The sequence below is a fragment of the Pezoporus occidentalis genome, unplaced genomic scaffold (genome assembly GCF_034315485.1).
Source record: "Pezoporus occidentalis ecotype Australia unplaced genomic scaffold, CSIRO_AGI_Poc_V1 ctg381, whole genome shotgun sequence".
Lineage (NCBI taxonomy): Eukaryota > Metazoa > Chordata > Aves > Psittaciformes > Psittacidae > Pezoporus > Pezoporus occidentalis.
Window position 1 is genome coordinate 127,955 of NW_026915704.1, and position 15,622 is coordinate 143,576.

The window sequence follows — 15,622 nt, forward strand, 5'->3', positions numbered from 1 at the left end:
ACAGCGTGACACAGGCACAAAGTCAGGTGCTACAGGCAAGGCAGGGAGGGCTGGAAGGGCATTAGATGGACCCAGATGCAAAGCAAACCTGTGCTTCCTTGTGACAAGTCACCATACATTCCTTCAGTGAGGAGCACAAGCTGTTTAGAGGGGACAGCACAAGACCTCTGTCCCCAGCCTGCCTCGGATCTTACCTAAGGCACCCTGTAATTCCACCTGCTTTCACCTCATCTACTTTACCTTCTCACATATATTAGCCTCCTGCCCAACGTCAGTCTCCGACTCTTCTTACAGAAACCCTCACTCCTCATCCCACCCCGATTCCTGCAGTTACAGGACTGGTGGAAACACACAAAGGCAGTTCAGTGCCCCTGGGCAGCTGGAAATGAGGACGCTCAAGGACCGAGCAGCAGATACCTCCTCATTCTGCATCCCCCATCTCCCCCATCACACTACTCCTCCCAGTGGCTTTTGGCCAAGGTCCCCCGCTGCAAACATCACAGGCACTCAGGGCTTGTGTGCACACACGTCCCTCACATTCTGCTCCCAGCAGAGACTGAGAACACTTCCCTAGGTTTTGAAACGATTCTATGCAAAACACTGCCAGGCATGACTTGCAGAGGACCCTCCTCCCATCATTTTCACTCTGTCCAGCAGTTTGGATTCAAACCCTCCAGGTTTGGAAAAGCAAAGGGACGCACAGGGAAGCTGGTAGAACAGAGGGGAAAATTACCTTGCACCAGAGCGTTTGCCTGGACATTGCTATTCAGCTTTTTCTGTTTTCATGAAGGCTGCATTCCCTGACAATTTAAAACCCATTTTCTCTCCCTCCATTCCTTACCTGTCAATCCACAGACATTACTGGCTCTCCAGTGACGCAAGCTGCACAAATTCATTTGTGTGAATACGGTTCTGAAGGCAGTTTTCCCTCACCAGCTCAGGAAATTAATGACCACTTGGGCACCTCTCTTACTGAGATCTCAGCCCTGTTAAGTCCTTCAGGCAAGTGAAATGAGTAGAGCCACAGCCTAGGGGCAAAGCAAACCCTAAATATTGCTAAGGACTGCATTTCTTCTTTGCTGCTACCACTAATTCAGAGAAACACACTCTCCTCTACAACAGCTTACGGGGGGAGCAAAGGGGGAGTGCGTGACCTAAAGCAAGGGAGGCAAAGCTCTTGGGATGTAGATGTTCTCCCTCAGCACAGGAGCACAAATCCACATGGCAATTAATGCCTGTCCTCTGTTAGAGCTGCTGACAGCAGCTTTTGTTCCCAGAGAGACCTGTCCACAGCTCCTTCAGAGAGCTGCAGTGGGCAGAAGCTGTCAGGCTCCCTCCTGAAGAAATCAAGTGTCCCACAGTGGGACAAGCTGCAGCACCGGGAGCAGCCTACCCAGGATGGCCTTTGGCTCTGCTAATCCTGAAGCAAGAGGCTTCAGGAAGGGAATCGACATGGGGAATGGCAATGTATTCACTGGGAGCCAATTTCCTGACACGAGGTTATTAAGGTATTCAAATCACCCTTAGTTTTCAAGGATTTCTGGTCAAGATATTGCATGTTAATACAGAGCTGGTGTCATTGCAGCTTCAGTGCAAGTGCTGCAACCCTGAGGTATAAACCCAGAGAAACTGAAAAGATATTTCAGTCTGATAAGTGAACAGCCTCGGATCCAAACTCATTTATACTTTCTGTTCTTTCCCACAAATCTGTTGCTCTTAAAGCAAAAACCAGCAATAGGAGTTTTAGCATCCAGCAGGAGAAATGTATAGCTGCTATACCACAGCATCACCGCAAAGGGAAACATTTGGTGGAGCTGAAAGTTAAAAACACCCTTTCTGATACAGGAAAAAACATGGGAATGGTGAGGGATGTACTGGGGGAAATCAGATGATGCAAAACTACACATTCAGCCTAAAGCTGACACCCCATCTACTGAAAAACCCCTGTTTTTTCAGCCACTAATTTTGGAGACAGGTTTGACACTATGCTGTGCATTCCTAGAATCCACACAGAAGAGGTCTGATGAGAGCTGGTACACGTACACAATGAACCCACAAGCAGCACTCCACAGGTGACAGCACAAGGGAGTAGCAGGTACATACATTCATTATGAGCATAAAATCTCTTCATATTTACTTGTTAAAGAACACCCCAGGGTACTTGCCTCATCAGCTACATTCTATATTGCACATCAATCTTTTTGGCAATGTAAAGCAAATTAAAAGTTCAGAGGAAGGAAAAAAGGTAGAAATCAACCACAATTTTATGGTGGCACCAGAGGCTGCACACTGCTTAGTTCAACACAAATAACATGCAACAAGGTTAAGATTTTTTTTGGGGAAAAGGCCCACATTAGATTTAAATATACACAAAGAATTTATGTTAATTCACATCTGCGCAGCCATTCTCCCTTTAACTTACTTATTTGAAAGATTTTAGATAAACAAGGGTGCTGACTACGCAGGAGCAAGCAAAGAGCTTGAGTTCTCGTTATAAAGAGGTTTATTACCAACACACACATCTGTGCAATTTAAGCAAACCATGTCCTTTGACTGCCAAGCCTCATCCAGCCATTCTTCCAGACTCCATTTTATCATGTTTCCCCCTGAGCATCTATTCAAGTGGAACCCAAGGTAAGGTTAATCCCCACTCTCACCAGCAGCAGCATCCATCAGTCTCATTACCATTCTCCCTAGTAACATCTAAATGTTTTTTCCCTATCGTAGAAGAAAAAGAACAGCCACCCAGCTGAAATGCCAGGACCTACCTTCTGCAAAATATCTCTCTAGATGCTTCCGAACACAGGAGGGAGTAAAGACAGCATTGCTGGAAAAGGATGTCACTGTTGGTCCACATGTGTCAACATCCTAGAGGAAGATAAAACACAGTCACTTAACTGCCATGGGAAATCAACAGCAAGAATACAGCTGCATTCTTTTCACAGCTACACCATGCTAACGGCTCCTATGCAAACAACATAAAGCTACAACGTTTTCTAATTGCACATCAGAGTTTCTCTGCAGACATCCCTCCGGTATGTCAGAAATTCAATACGTGATAGTAGGCGGCAGTGAACACCTCAGGGATTTAAAGTGCGTTCCAAGCCCTGAGTCATCGGCATCTCCAACTCATGGAAATTAGAACAAAACCAAAACAAAGCAAAAAAGAGAAAGAAGAAAACCCACTCGCACGCATCGCGCTGACCACCCTCATCTGCTCTCTGTGAACACTGTAACTCTCCCCTCAACTATTTCCCCCATCACACACAAAAACCATCACATCGCAGCGCTCCTCCAGTTAGCTCCCCGGAGACCAGGCAGGATCCCACATTCGAGGGTGGAAACAAACTGGAGCTGCCTTTATAAACCCCACAAGTCCTTCCACACCTGGAGGAGGAGTGAAGAGAAGGCACCTCCCATGGCTGCTGCAGAGGATGGAGCAGCCAGGCCTGAGGGCTGGCAGAGATGGGCTGGTGAAGCAGCAGCACCCAGGAGGACAGACCCAGCTCCCTTCCCACACAGCTCAGGAAATGTCAACCCCAGGCAGCCCATTTACAGTTCATTTCCCAGCCAGCAGATACCTGCTTTCCTCCAAGGCTGATTTTTGTCAGGAGGGCTGAGAGCAGAAGGAACTGAGAGCAGGCAACACAGTGTTACCTGCCAAGCAGCTTATGTGGTTTGCTTCGTTATGCCAAGCAGCACATTGCCTTTCTAAGAGGCACAGACTCATCATTACCTCCAATCTCTGGAAACTGTTTTTAATGCCACCTTTAAAGCACCCGGTTTGCATTTCAGGGCACACACATGTGCTATATCCCCCACCCAGCCATCACTCCACTCTCTTCTTGACGTGTTCGCGGTTGAATGGGCTTTGAGCAATCTGGTCTAGTGGCAGCCCCTATGGCAGGGGCTTGGAACTAGATGAGCTTTAACTCAAACTATTCTATGTTTCTTAGACCTCCCTGAGTATATTCAAGTTCCTTTAAGTCTTCCTTAATTTCTTGGCTTATCCTCTGTTTGTCTGCCCCTGCTGCCCTCCAAGCAACAGCCAGAACAGAACAACAGCTCTCAGCAGCACAAGGTCTGACCGGGCGGATGGAGAAGGGGAAGCTGGATGGACTATGTGCAGCCCTTCCCCTGCCAAGTCACCCACGGCAGGCAGACGGCTTCAGGAAGTCAACAGAGAGCAGCAGATAACTTGGCCACACGTGCATGCAAGGGGGACTGGGCCTCAGCAGCTCCCACACACTCCAGAGCCACCCGCTCAGAGTAAAGCTGCCTTTAACTCACTGAACTCCAAGGCTGCAGCAGTATTCCCTTCCCCTTCAGGTCAGGAAAGGAGCTGTGTTTTGCACCAGAACATGCAAATTTGGGTCCACATCCACACCAAGAAATGCATCTCCTCAACTGGGACCTGCATTCAACCCTTAAGAGCAGCATCCACAACCAAAGGGTTATAAGAAGACACCAATATACTCTGCTCCATGCTTGGGAAAACCACTGGTATCTTCAGCTGGGGTACACTGCTCCAGTTAACAGACAGATTTATGTCAGACCAACAGCTGAATGAAAAGTGACCACTCTACTTCTGTACCTTCTTGCACAGCCATTTAAAACAATAACAGTGCTGGCACAGGTCAGACTGATCCTGGAGGAAGAGCAAATGTGAGTAACATTTCAGGACCATTAATCTCAGAGACCTCACCGGGAGCAAGCAGCCGGACAGCTTAAAAGTATATTTAGTCCACAAATGCTTATTAACGTCAGCGGCTGATTCAGAGCTGAGCCACTCGCATGGAGCACAAATGCCACTTCTGCTTTCCCAGCCTGGCTTTACAACAACAAGTGCTGGGTATCAAGTTGCTCAACATACCTTAAAACCTCCTGTGATGCAACTATGAGATGTGGATCTAAGCTGAGCTGGAAACCACAGGTCTAGTGTGTAGCCCTATGGAGTCTGCGCTGAGTCTTACGGATGAGGGATTCCCACGTGCCAGATCTGGCTCACGTACAACTTTCCACTGTGGTCTCACAGCAGCCACCACACGTCTGCATCCTCATGTGCACCACGCAAAGGAAACACTCCAGCCAGACAATGGTATTAGAGCATTTCCTTAGCTTTGCTGGGGCACTTTGAGAGGTGAAAGCACCGCGTATGAAGAGCCAACCTGATCCAGCTATCCAGGACGAGCTACAAGCCAGTATTTGCAACACACACACATAGATGCAGTTGTCTTTCAGACTCACTAGACGCCATTCCTTGATGTCACCCAAATGAGTGCCATGTGCTACAAAGCCGAAGCTTAGTTTTCTTTCCATTTATTGACTATCATTCTTGTTCCAGCTATTAATAGAGTCGAGACCAGATCATAAATAAAATGGACACTGCAAGCTCACAACAAAATTAACAGGGAAAATCATCGCTGCTTTTAAAATTACATCTTGACATCAGTCAAAGGAAAATATCTGATTATTTCAGAGATATCAACCTGTGTCAAGAGTTTGGGGTGGGCTTTGGGGCACAATTAACCCACTAAATTCCTAAGGAATCCTTTAAGAAAAAATTCTTTCCAGAAAGCGACATGTAAAGCATTTCTTCCCCTGCTGTTCTACACAATGCGATGATTGGAAGCCCGAAGGATTTTCTCCCTAAATCACCTATTCAAATCTGTATGATGGAAATACATTCAAATAGACCATTTTAATCTTGCTTTGCATTTCAACTTTTAGAGGCTTTTCCAGGAAGGCCTCGTTAGTCTTTTAGCCATTCTACCACACTGAGCTCCCAGTAAACAAGAGCCCTCACATTACATTTCTTCTTTAAAGGGATTATATATATATATGTATGTTTTTAACCCAATATATAGATGGTCTGGTTAAGTCTTAGTATTTTTTACATGTCATACAAAAATTCACTCATCAAGGCACTGGGATTTCTCACTATCCAGCCTACACCTGTTTTCACAAGCTAGACAAGTCTCTATAGGTGCTGGAACATCCACCATAACCTAAGCACATAAACACAGGCTGACTCCATTCCTTTGGTTTTGAGGGGCTCAGCACAGTTCCCAGAATTAGCAGGGCTGGACCCATAACGTGTCTCAGTGTTTGGTTGACCCATTGTGGGAGCAATCTCAAAAGCCTCACTGGGCAGCTGTGCCAACCCAGAGAGCACACACAACGCCTCCTCAGTTTAAGAAAACCAACCTTGAAGCTTCCTACCAGCTTTCTCCTTTTCAGTTTCAGGGTTGGGGCTTTTCCCCCTGTGTTTCTAGGCTGGGAAGGGTGACAAAACAACTTCTCTTCAGTGACAGCAAGTCTGAAACAATTACTCCAAACAGACGGAGCTCTCAACGTGCTTGCTAACAGTGCTGAAATCAAAAGTGGTTAAAAGCAAAAGCACTTCGGAACAACAGAAACTGAAAGTATTGCCTTTGGGAAATGTAAACACCAGCATTTTCCCTAACTGAAAGAAGCACATCACTAACGGAGTCTAGGACACCCTGACATCTTTATAAAACCTGCTCTCTGCCATAATCATACACAATTCACCTCGACTGCATTCCCAAGTCAGAGCTTTCAAAAATCACTGCAGTTTGCAGAGGCCTCACTGATGCTATTCTTAATTTACTTATTTTTAAGGTGTGAGAACAGATTACCAATGCAAAATTCAAACTCAAAGCTTGTCAGTTTTAAGCCTCTTTTAGATTGGTAATAATTAACCCTATCTGCATTTCAGAAACATTTTGTGATAAGTGGTAATCAAATACACAGCTAAAACTGCTTCTATTTTAAATTTATACTACTGAAAGGCAGGAGCCTTCAGCATTATTCATCAAGGGACACATTTGTCCAAACCAAACCACCAGGAAGAAGCCACCCAACAAAACAGGAGTTAATGCAAGAGCTCCCAAAAGGTTAGAAGAACATTTTTATTATGGGTGATTTGCAAAGGTGAATGTTATGAACTTGCTTCCCTCGAAGCCCTTTGAGGAAAGTGGGATCTCTCCAAAGAGATCTCTGGGCATCAGAGAAGCTCAGAAACCCAAACCACTTTTGGCTTTGGAGCAGCAGCCAGTTCATCACACAAGGCACACAGCAGCACCCCACAGTTATTACTACACAGACTGACATGCAAATACATTTTGCAAGTAGGAAGAGGTGCCACCCTGCAAGAGGAAAGTGGCTCATACTCAGCACACTGAAAACACTACATTACCCTAACAGAACTAGCAGTTACCTTTCCATGAGGGATGATTAATCACAAGACGCTTTCTGATGGCTTCGGAAGGCTTCTCTGCTTAACTCATGTTACAGTCTGCTTTTCACTCCTTCTCCTAAGGTGTACCGTCACTAAAACACTTTGGTGGCACAACAGAGCTCCCACCTCACCATTACCTGAACACACACTTGGTGACAACTGCAGATCAGAACACACTGGTGAGTGTTCTGGTCTCTCACACCCAAGAGCAGAGTCCTGCCGAGCAAAGGCAACAGAAAGCAAGACTCACACACTGCTTGTGCAGAGCCAGAGACACAGACACCACTACCTTGCAGGGATAAATGAACAGGCAAAATTGCTCCTGGAGAACACCACAGCTGCTTTAGCTCAGCCTACTGCTTTTGCACGATCTGCATTAACAAACACTAAGCCTGAATGAGTGTCAGCTGTGGTCAAACACTGCATGCCCGTGGTTTGGAAGCATCAGCTTCAGACCACAAAGAGTCACAGGAGTCCTGTATCCACAGAGAAGGTGTTTTCTGTTCTGCTCTCTGTTAGCCACCTGAAAACATGAAGGGAATTTAAGTGAGCAACTGAAAAGCAACAAACCAGAGAGAAAGAGATTCAAAACCCTGCAGAACTCTGTAATCAGAGGAACAGGCTCCGGGACGTGCCAGGAAATCAATCAACATGCAAAATACATGCAGCAGTTAACTAGAAAATAGGAGCAGCTTGAAAAGGCTCCTAAACCATTTTCCTCTGTCTGATGCTTGTAGCATCTGGACTCTCCAAAGTGCCTCTGGGGTTACATTCCCTAAGGAGCACAGCATCCTGAGCTCACTGGAAGCAGCCAGATCCAGGGGGAAGGGAGAGGAAGCAAGCAGCAAAATGTTTCCACAAAGCTGCCTAGGCTCTGGAGCTTGCTGTACCAATGATGAGCTTTTCCTTTGCAAAGCACTCTCCCTCCTTTAAGTCATTATTCCCTCGTATGAAATGGGGGACTGGGGTGTGAGGTGTTCCAACCCATTGCTCTCATTAGGCTGTGAGAAAAATACATTTAGAAAACCACATATGCACCCTTTATGTTATTGGGTGGTTTATATATATATATATATATATATATATATAACATATATATAACACCCACGATTGTTACGGACCTCACACCAGCTTATGTAAAGAGGGAAGAGTTCACATTTAGCATCACACACCGACAGTGGCAACGTTCCCTACAGCCTCCAGGTCACCCCACCTCCCCAGACAGAGCATCCTGCCTCCACGGTGGGATCGCAGGAGCTGCACACAGCAGCACCTGCTCCGCGCTGCCATGGTACTGGTTTGAGGTAGGCAGTTATGTTTTGTATAAGTAAGTTTGAGGTTCAGATCCCAAAAAGCAGCTTTTAGAACACCTATTTAGAGGCAAGTTCCAACTGCCCTCTGAGAGAAGTAAAACCTACACGGTGTTTGATTCCAGGAGCACAAAAGTGGAGGAGGAGAGGGACAAAAATAGCAAAAGCCTCTTGGTGGGTTCAGCACCTGTGTGTGCTAAAGGCACTTCATGTTTTATGCACGAGAGTGTTATCACCCCGGTGAAGATTCCCAAGTGAATCAGCCCGACGAGGTCCCTGCAGCCTGCTTATAGGAGCACCTTTTCCCAAATTTCACTTTAATTCACCCATTTGATTTCTCTTCCTTTCCAGCCATTTATAACCAGGTGTATTTCCAGCAGAGAACACCACATCACTTCCACCTTGCCCTTTCCCATATAAATGTGGCAATTAGCGGAGAAGAATTATTCGACTATGCAGCATTTCACCTGAAATAAAGCTCAAGAAATAATACAATTGGTGCTTGACAGCCAGGGAGGAAGCACAGTGTGTCAGGAACATGCTTAAAGAGGGTTTGAAATCCATTCCTAGACCTCAATGGAACCCACAATCCATAATAACGCTCAGTACTGGGCTTTTATCCTTCGTTCTATCCAAGCTCATCTGCTGATCAATGAGGAGTCCCATGGAATAGCACTCGGAATTTCAATGTCAACACAGCAGTACTGTGGTAATGATTGAAAATATTTACATATTGCCTCATTGATCGTGGGGTGTTCCTTTCCCAACCATCTGCCTACTGGGCACTCTTTAATTCTCTTTTGGTTTTAGGGCTTTAAATAGCTATAAAGCAGGTTATTTGAATATCTTTATGGCTACCATCCAGCATTCCACCTGAAACAGGCTGTTTACTTCTCATCCAGAACATTAATGCTGCAGCATTAATCAATTTCATCCCATTGCAGGGACAGGAAAAAAAAGGCATTTTCTTAGCAAGGACAAAATCAAAAAGCCAACACACAGCTGCTCCCTGCTCACCAGAACCAAGAGCCAGCTCACCTACAAGGTCTCATTTTTAATGTGACTCAAGGGTGTCATCATTTTGACAACAGATGAGTCAAATGGAAATATGTCACTCACTCTGCACTCGTTGCCAGCCTTGAGGTAAAGAAACCCAAAAGGGCTTTTTTTTTTTCCACCTCCAGATGGAATATCTTATGATAACAACAATGCTAAGCCCCTGGGCTCTGTAGTGCGTGCCTGTGTTTATACTGCCTTCAGTAACTACTCAAGTTATAACAGTGTCAGACTGGTTTGGATTGGAAGGGGCCTTAAAGCTCATCCAGTTCCAACCCCTGCCACGGGCAGGGACACCTTCCACTAGAGCAGCTTGCTCCAAGCCCCTGTGTCCAACCTGGCCTTGAGCACTGCCAGGGATGGGGCAGCCACAGCTTCTCTGGGCACCCTGTGCCAGCGCCTCAGCACCCTCACAGGGAAGGACTTTTTCACAGTATCTAATCTAAATCTCCCCTCTGTAGGTTTAAAGCCATTCTCCCCTTGTCCTGTTACCACAAGCCCTCATTAAAAAGCCCTTTCCAGGTTTCCTGTAGCCCCTTTAGGCACTGGAAGCTGCTCTAAGGTCTCCCTGGAGCCTTCTCTTCTCTAGGCTGAACCAGCCCAGCTCTCTCAGCCTGGCTCCATAGCAGGAGAGTTGTACTGCTCAAGTTACATACACCAGGCAGTTCAGGTCAGCTGCTGCCCTACAGACTGCAAGGATAAAGATTAAATAAGCATCAGTGAGACCCCTTGCACCAGTGCACCCAGAGACTCACCCAGCCATCACTCACAGCAAGCTCACCACACGTGGCTGAACCTCAAACATTCAGCAGGCCCTGGGGTACCTACCTGGGCTGAGAAACAGGGATTTAACCTCCAGAAACCCCAAACAACAGCAAAAAGCACCTCTCTGCGAGCTGCTCTGAACACCAACGTGCTGCATTCCCCCAAGCAGTTCCAGATAACTTTTGCATCCTTGATCCCACGTTTCCACATAAAACCATATTAAAAAAGCTTTGAAAAGCTGATCTGCATGCATCCTTCTAGGAAGTTTAGGATAAATAAAATATATAGGGAAGACTGACATCTACACAACCTACAAGTTTGCTGCAAGAGATCTTTGCAGAATACTTGATAGGAGTATTAAAAAGGTGGTTCTCAAACAGAGAAAGGGACTTTTTCAGGCTCCAAACCTCTTTATAATCAGAAACTGCCTCTCCTAGCTGCTGCTGCTATTAACTTGATTTAGGAAGAAAGGGAGGTCTACAAGTCAAATTATTCCTAGCCTTTAAAGCAGGAATAAGAATACTCTCAACACAGTTTCCCTGATTTTGGTAACGATGTTTAAGATAAAACATCACCTCATTTTTCAGTTCTACTCTGATAAGGAACAAAACATAAGTTCTGTCAGCAAAATGACTTACAGACAACGCAGTACAGAGTTGGGGGGAAACAAAGAAGTGCTCCAACATATCCGTCTTTGATAACACAGATGCTCCACTATACAATGAAATCTCCCCTTTATGTCAAGCTCATTTTTCTGCTGGAGCAACTGTATGGAGAAGGACAGAAGGACAATAGAAGGTGGCCCTTCACCTCCACCCTCTTCACACAGATGTATCTGTAGATGTGATCTGGCTCTTGACCTGATGAGGTCCACTGAGCGTCAGGCACAGAAAGAAAAGCACCTACAAAACATTAAGGAGCAGCTTTCCTTACAGCTTTGCATAAATAGTTGTTGCTGTTAGAAAACAGTTCATAAGAACCTGCAACTCTGAGAAGTTTCATTATCCAGAGTCTTCTCACCCCAACACAGTGATGCTGCATTTCCAATACTACTATTTCTCCAAGCAGAGCATAGGCAGAGGTATCAGAGCGCGCACCCTCAGCAATCACATCAAACCATCTCCTGCCCTCCTAAACATAACGACAGATTAAAACCAGGAAGGCAGAACACCACACAGAAGCTGTAGTAAAAAGTTTGCACTATCAGGTAGCTTGCCCAAATCTGCTCTTCCCTCTCACAGAGGTAACGTCTTAGATAAATGTGCCTTTCTGAAAACCCTATTTATAGGCATTAAATGTAACCACAAGACAGCAGTAAGAATTATTGTATCCTCCCCAAACAGACAAAAGACACTGTGTCCGTGCTAAAGACATCTTTGGAGGTATTTGAAGGAAGGTGTTTACCATCTGTTGAAGTTAAAACCTGGAACAATATTTTACACTCCAGATGCAGGTTAGACAAATAATGGGTCCTGAGAGTCTGGGTAAACAACACTTAAGAATAAAGGAGAGAGAGAAAATGAAAGCTGTCCACTCTGCTTCTCCATCAGTTTGCTTTGGTGGATCTAAAGTCGAAGAGCACCACGGTCAAAAAACTAACAGCCCACCTGGAGATAAAGAAGACAGAGCAAAACCAGAGACAAAACTCCTGGACTTTTACTGTCTCTTCTACTGAGCCGTGATCTGAAACACTTCAGGTGCCTGCTAATGGTTTACCCTTGTTTAAACCAGAAGTGATCCTCCACCTTTGCTTGTAAAGAGCACTGAAAGTCAGCCACGGCGAGTGGTACTGAGGAGATGAGGATGGCAGAGAAAAAGCAAGCGAGAGGCCTTCCTCCCCCTTCTGTTCTTGTTCACAAAATATCTCCGAGCTATTTACATACTCGCATCCTGAACTCCCCCTCCGGTTTCACAGTTTGCAGTTAACTCTGCATTCTGCTGCAGATAACACATGTTTAGCTTCCAGCATGTTTAGGCTAGAACACCCTCTGAACGTAAGGCCAGGTCTCCAAAGCCACAGGGGGAAGTCCTTCCAGATGCAGAGCCTGAATAGGAGATAACAGACAGAAATATGAGGCTCCATCTCCCCACTGCCCTGAAGAAATCAACCTACCCAGCGAAGCAGACAACGAAACAGCTTGGCAACGCCTACAGCTGGTGCTCAACCTCGGATCCAGTGAAAAGATGTAAATATTTAGATTTCCATTTCATCTGAGATGATAAATATAAAATGTCTATTTCCTTCTTCAAGGAAAAAAAAAAACCGTAACATTAAAATAGGTAAGCCACCCACAGAGAGAAAGTGATTCTGCAGTGTTTCTACCTTTAGGAGGAGGATATTTAAGTTATGGTATTGATCTTGAAACAAATTACAATCACAAGTGAAGTTATTCCCATTGAATTGTCTTCTTATGTATATAAAACATAAATCACATCACATCAATATATAAATACGTACATAACATTGTTTTGCTGTTCGCTCCGAACATGAGTGACTGATGGCAGCCCATTATTTTACCTCTTAAGAAACGCTCACGGCCCTTCAGGGTTCCCTATGGAGAGGTAACTCTGACTCCAACCCAAATCATCTAAGAACAGCCCAGAGCAATCCACCGAGTCCCAAACCAGATTCTTTCCAAGTAACCCATTCGAGGCACAGCAGAAGCTGGGCTGCTGTTTACCATGGCTGTACTATAAAAACCTGAAGCCCTTCCCTAACCTTTCAAAGCACATAATGGAATTAAGGCCCCACTACACATTCAGAGTTAAGTCATGCAAACATCAAACTTCTTTAGAGCTGGAGATAACGCGGCCATGCCCTGGGAGTTCCAAGATACGCCAAAGCCTCAAGGTGCTGATGTGATTACACACACTCCCACCCTCCACACTACGCCTTCTCAGGTCATTGCTCTGTGGGTTAAGGCTGTTAATGGGCTTGAATTAGTGTCCTGAAGCTCAGGGATGTAAGTGCCAGCAATCCAAACAAATCGGAGTTAACTTCCCTGTCCCTTACAGGAACCCCTGCCCTGATGACAGATTATGAAACTTCCAGCTGCTCATTCACTGTTATCTTTCCCAAACCCCCCCAGTTACACTGCAAGGATCAGATACGCCTTCCCAGCTAGTGGGAAACCTCCTGAGTCATTACGGGACTGTCCAGACCTCTGCTCCCCCTATCCATGACGAGGCTATAGAAACTCTTAGAAAACCCCAAGCAGAAATCCCAGTATCTGGTCTCCAGCAGGAGACTTTGCTGTTTAAAGGCACAAAGAACGATGACTGGCACTCACTTTTCCTCATCACATCAAGGGAGCCTCTCCTATTCACCTAATCTCAACTGCTTTCCCGCAGAGGAGTCTGAAGGTTCCTGCTTACAATGTCACAGCACGCACCAACCTCAGCTGTCCAAACACCACAAAGTCAGGGCTGTAACAGCCATGCAGAGCCCTCGCTACCCAAGACACCCAGTGCTCAGGGTTGGGATTTTTGTGAGAACACTCTGAAGCGCACAAGGACGCCCGTTTCTGGACGGTGCATCTCCAAATCTGCCTGAGCAGGATTTGCTGGAGGCTGCTTAAAAGCCAGCAGGAAAAAACCCATTCTAATTTGGAGTCCTCAAGCAGCAGCTCAGCGAGGAGAAGGCAAGGATCAGCCTTTCCTACAAAGGGTTACTGGAAGAGCGGCTGCTGCTCAGGGTGCCCACGTTCCTTCTGCCCAGCACACCGCTTAACCAGCAGAGGTGTTTACCTTCTGTCCCTGCCCTCTGCGGCTGCAGACTCAGAGCACTGGTATGTGCCCTCCTGCCAGGCACCAGCCCGGAGGATGCAGGAGCAATGACCCCGACACCTTCGCTCCCGAACTCAGGAGCACCCTGACAGGGCTGACAGCTTCGCTGTAGCTTTCCACACCATTTACTGACCTGGGCTGTGTTAACTACCAAAGCCAGGGTAACCAGATCCTTGTTATATCCTTGCACATGGGAGCCCAAATGCAGGAGGAGATGCTCATTTCCCCTCCTGGCTTTGCAATGAAAGACAATTCAGGCAGCTGGGACCTCCTCAGATGTGCCCAAGCTCTCCAGGGCAGGTTTGAGCCCTGTTACTTCCTGCTCTTTCAGGGCAAATCATGCGGCTCCCTGCACCCACATATGCTCAATAACTATTTCTCTCCACTTGCCTAAGCAACCTCTTATTTCTTCTCCCCTTTGAAGCTTGACCCTGTATCAAACACACTCAGGAAAGTGGGAAGCAGCTCTGTCTCCAGATACTGCCACCTCTCAGGAGCATCCTTTGATCCCCACAGCCACCCTTCAAAAAGAAAGATGCCTTTTTCCCAACTGGTTTCTAAGCTCTCCAGTGGGATGTAACAAAGCATATTGCTGTGAGCTTCTAAGGAGATAGATATCTATAGTTAAACTAAGAAAAACACCACCAATACAGTCCCACTGTCAAAACTCCTTCCTATGGAAAACACACAAGGATGACTTCAGGAGCTCCACATATTGACTTGGCATCGTGCTGATTCAAGCGCCATGAAGCGATAGGATCCGACTTAGCCCCGAGCTCAATCATTTTGTTCTCCTCACATTAAGAACATCTAAATATCATTCGTTACTTTGTTCATTTAAAATTTCCTAGGAGTCTTGGCATGGACACCATGATCAGGGAAGCCACATTCCCCTTGAGTTCACACAGCCTCCTCTGCCCCCGTACAACATCGTGGCACTTGGATTTCCTCCAATGCCCAGGAAACAAAGTTAAAAATAAAGTGTTTTATTTATTCTCTCCTTGCCCCCATTAATTCCTCCGTTTCCATTCGCACTGAATACTACACAACATTTTTGTCCGTAAGACGCTTTCAGGCTCAAAATTAAATCTAGAAATATCTTACTAATTTGGGGAGGCAAAACAAAATGTTAATCACATCATCCCCTATGTATGTCAGCATTCATAAATTAAAAGGTATCACCATTTAGAGCACTTGGCTATTACAAAAACCATGGCTTTTAGATGGTGCTTTTTCCTTCGAAGAAAACAAAGAGCAGACAGGCACTGCCGCCCGTTTCTCCCCTCTCCCTGAAACAAGGCACGAGTCTCGAAGAAGAGGAAGCCTAAAAGAACATCATGTGAAAAAAACCTATTTCTCAACGGATCATGCTGGTCCTAGAACAGGACATTACTATGAATATGCATGAATGGCATGAGTCAAACTACACCCAGGAGTAAGCACC

The 15,622-nt window shown here is 45.9% G+C and overlaps 1 protein-coding gene across 12 annotated transcripts in view; it reads right to left on the reverse strand.

The window, feature by feature from the left end:
- The window catches only part of PITPNM2 (phosphatidylinositol transfer protein membrane associated 2), a 133,403-nt gene that overhangs the window by 114,182 nt on the left and 3,599 nt on the right, over positions 1-15,622 (reverse strand). For 8 of the 12 annotated variants that reach the window (XR_009967317.1, XM_062632095.1, XM_062632086.1 and 5 more), the window contains exon 2: positions 2,769-2,868. The gene's annotated coding sequence lies outside the window, so the exon portion shown is untranslated. Of the gene's footprint in view, positions 1-2,768; positions 2,869-3,186; positions 3,206-3,231; positions 3,251-4,873; positions 4,898-7,398; positions 7,615-15,622 lie in introns of those variants that run through there. The other 4 variants (XM_062632087.1, XM_062632088.1, XM_062632091.1 and 1 more) reach the window with 4 other exon arrangements.